The sequence below is a fragment of the Xenia sp. Carnegie-2017 genome, unplaced genomic scaffold (genome assembly GCF_021976095.1).
Source record: "Xenia sp. Carnegie-2017 unplaced genomic scaffold, XeniaSp_v1 HiC_scaffold_6, whole genome shotgun sequence".
Taxonomy (NCBI): Eukaryota; Metazoa; Cnidaria; class Anthozoa; order Malacalcyonacea; family Xeniidae; genus Xenia; species Xenia sp. Carnegie-2017.
The window spans coordinates 2503005-2507115 of NW_025813526.1; positions in this window are offsets into that span (position 1 = coordinate 2503005).

Sequence of the window (4111 nt, forward strand, 5' to 3'; positions counted from 1 at the left end):
ACACCGGACCCATCAATCCTCCCACTGGATTCTCCACTCACCACCTGCCATTCCAACTCCCCGTTCACTCCTGTACTCTCTTCACAGTTCACCATCCCTGGCCAAACCCCACCACCCATATCCCCATCAACGCCTGGCAAAGCACAGGAGTTGGACCATCAGACTCCCCAATCTTCCACCACTGCCACACTGTCACCTCCACCACCATCTCCACCTCCCCCCCCCTCAACAGCCCACCCGCCACGACATCGACAACATCCAGATACGTCTCTCCCGCTTACGGCAACTGACCCGTGAGGACAGCGCGTCTCCGTCACCTCCATCCGCTTCATCACCCTCCTCTGTGTCCGAGCCATCACCAACTGATATGCAGCCAGCCATCACTGCCTTTTCACGCCTGCTGGAGATGTCTGAACACCCCAAACCTTCCAGCAGCTCACCATCCACAGTCGCAGAGGTCCGTGCACCCGTCAGGGTAGCTCCGCCACCACCTTTAAGTCAACAAACACAACCGACCCACCGCCGCAACCGCCACTCCTCCTCTTCCAAGATACCACAGCTCACCCCCATCCTCAAAGCATATCGTCACCAGAAGGGACGAGCAGCCCACAGACCAATGCACCCATCACCACACGACCACACTGAACAGCCCCTGGCTGCTCCAACCCATGCAGATTGGGACTCTGCCGACGACTTTGCGAGTCCTCCATTTCACCCTAGGCCTGTATCTTGCCATTCTGACGCACCATCCATCTCACCACAGTCGCAGCACACACCTCCTGGGATGACTGACCAGGTGGAAGAAACCATCAACGAGATCCCCTCGCACCAACCTCGTCCTCATCGGGAACCCGACCACCTACCACCGGGGGAAAGCAATCACAACGCCCCCCCGTCGGACGATGAGGATGGTGTGGATGGATTCTTCAATGATGAGGAACAACTGCCCACATCCGCCGACCAAGCTGCCCTTCTGCTCTTCCGGGAGCAGTGGAAGGCAACATTCTCGGAGGATTCCACCTGGGAGGAATTCACAAATCATTGCACCACTTTCGCCGCTGCTGCTCGAGAACTGGCATCCACTCTGAAAAAATCGCACACCTCACGTACGCCCAAACAACCATCTCAATCACACCCACCAACCTCACGCCGCCCGCCACAGGGTAGACCCATCCCCAGATTTGACCCCACTGAAGCCCGTCGCCTGCAAGGTCTCTATTACCACTCAAAGAGACGGGCTGCGCGCAAGATTCTGGGGAACAATAATACCATCTTCACCAGCTCTATTGGGGAGGCCAAACAACACTTCACTACCTCCCTCGCAGAAAAACACACAAACATATCAATCCTTCACGAACAACTCGACCAGTTCACTCCAACGGCCTGTGAGGATCCCACTACCGAGCTCCTGTACGATGAACTGCGACAGTCCGAGATAGCTGCTAAACTCGGCTCCGCTGCCAACACTGCACCGGGCTCAGACAGATGCGAGTATGCTCATCTTAAGAAAGTCGACCCCACCGCTGCCATCCTGTCCCTAATCTTTAACCGATGCCAAGCAGAGAAGGACGTTCCACAACCGTGGAAAGATGCGGTGACGATCCTGATTTACAAGAAAGGGGACACGGATGACATTTCTAACTTCCGGCCCATTGCTCTTATGTCGACTATGTACAAACTGTTCATGGGCGTGCTCGCAAAACGTCTGACCAGGTGGAGTATTTCTACCGGCATACTCTCGGATGAACAGAAAAGTGCGCGGCCCTCGGAAGGATGCTACGAGCATACTTTCCTGCTAAAATCAATTGTCGCCGATGCCCGACGCCGCAAGCAGAAGCTGTGCATGGCCTGGCTGGACATCCGCAATGCATTTGGCAGCATCTCTCACGACGTCATACGCTCTTCGCTCCAGCACATTGGTGTCCCAGCAGACATGATTCAGCTCATCGGCAACGCGTACTCTGGTGCCTCAACAACTATAAAAACACCTGCAGGCAGCACTGCTTCTATCCCAATTCGTGCTGGGGTGAAGCAGGGCTGTCCCCTGAGCCCTATTATATTCAATCTATGCATGGAGTTGATTCTGCGCATGGTCAAATCTAAAGCCAGTCAACTCCGCTCGGGGGTGTGCAAGTTTCAGAGTCGCACCGTCTCGTGTCTAGCCTACGCCGATGATTTGGTCCTGCTGGCCCGCTCTCCAGACGCTCTCCAACAACTTCTCGATCGTGCCTCGGACGCCGCCTCGGTGCTCGGATTCGAATTTCGGCCTGACAAATGTGCAACCCTATTTCTCACCACCGAAGGCAAACGTCGCCTCTGGACAGACTGCCACGACTTCATTCTTCAGGGTGACCATTTGCCGGCCCTTGAGAACGAACAGTCATACCGTTACCTAGGAGTACCAATTGGGGTCATCCACAACATCGATGACATCCCGAGCATCATCCCGCGTCTGATCCACGATCTCCACTCCATCAACTCTTCTCTTCTCGCTCCGTGGCAGAAACTGGATGCGATCCGCACTTTCATTCAACCCTGCCTCACATACGCTCTTCGTGCCGGCGATCCGCTGAAGAAGTCGCTCAGTGAATACCGCTCCCTCCTCGTCAGGGTCCTACGCGAAATCTGCAACCTGCCAACCAGAGCCACTCAGAGCTATTTCTTTGCGGCGAAAAGGCCGGTGGCCTGGGATTTCAGGACCCTTTCGTGGAGTGTGACATGCAGGCGATCGTCCAGGCAGTCCATGTGCTTTCCTCCAATGATGACAACGTCACCACCATCGCCAAGGAAGATCTTCGTGCCTTTGTCCGTCAGACAGCCCAATCCAACCCAACTTGATCTCGAAATACCTCTGCTAAAGACGATCCCAGACTGCGAACACTTCATTACTCTTCCCACTCGTCGCTGTGGTCGAGAGTCAGAAAAGCCTGTTGCCGCCAGAACATCGCCATACGCTTTTCTGATACCGAGCCTCCCACCATTTCTGCGGACGAGTCTGACGCAGTTAAGTCCAACCAGGTATCGTCTTTTCTGCACTGTTTGGCCCAACAACGGTATGCGGACTCGCTGGCTGCTCTTCCTGACCAAGGGAAGGTGGCTCGTTGCCTGGCTGAGGACATCTATGCCAATGGCTCGAGCTGGCACATGAATGGCCTCAACATTCGCTTCAAAGACTGGAGATTCATTCATCGCGCCAGACTCAACGTGCTCCCCCTTAACGCCAACAAGAGCAGATTCTCACACACGGATCCGACATGCCGCCATTGCACGCAACCGGAAACTCTGCCTCACGTCCTCTGCCACTGCCGACCGCTGATGACGCAGATGCGCGAACGACACAACCTTATCGTGGACCGTATTCTGAATTCGGTGCGATTCGGTGACGTCACCACCGACCATGCGGTGCAGAACTCTGGACTACGCCTTCGCCCGGACATCGTAGTGGAGGAAGAGGACGAAGTCCTGATCATCGATGTTACTTGCCCCTTTGACAATGATGACAACGCTTTGGCTGATGCAGCGCAAACCAAGCTCAATAAGTACGAACCTCTTAAACAACACTTCATTGGACTTGGCAAGCGCTGCGAAATCCACCATTTCGTCATCGGAGCCCTGGGATCCTGGTACCGCCCCAACGAGCTACTTTGTACCCGACTTGGCATGACGCGACGATACAAGAACCTCTTCCGCAAGTTATGCTGCTCGGATGCAATTCGTGGATCTTCTGACATCTACCGCCTCCACCTGGGCTGCGATCTGGCAACCCAGGAAGCCCAGTAAATCATAATCGACATAAAAACTCATCTCTTATTACGAACGTACCTATAATTCAATGGAACACTCTATATATTTGTAAATAGTATATGTATATAGTAATGATGTACTTTGGGGAAATGAACAATACGGGTGGGTTTCTTTCTGCTTTCGTCGAATTTCTTTCTACATATAGTCTTCTCCTACTGCCACTTACCTTCTCTCCAATGTCATCTATTTCTTTACTTACCTTGTCATTTACCTTTTAACTTATCTTCTTACTTATCTGTTTTTTCTACCTATTTTCTATACTTACCTTAACTACCTTAATATAGGATATTGTAACTATTAGTTCTAT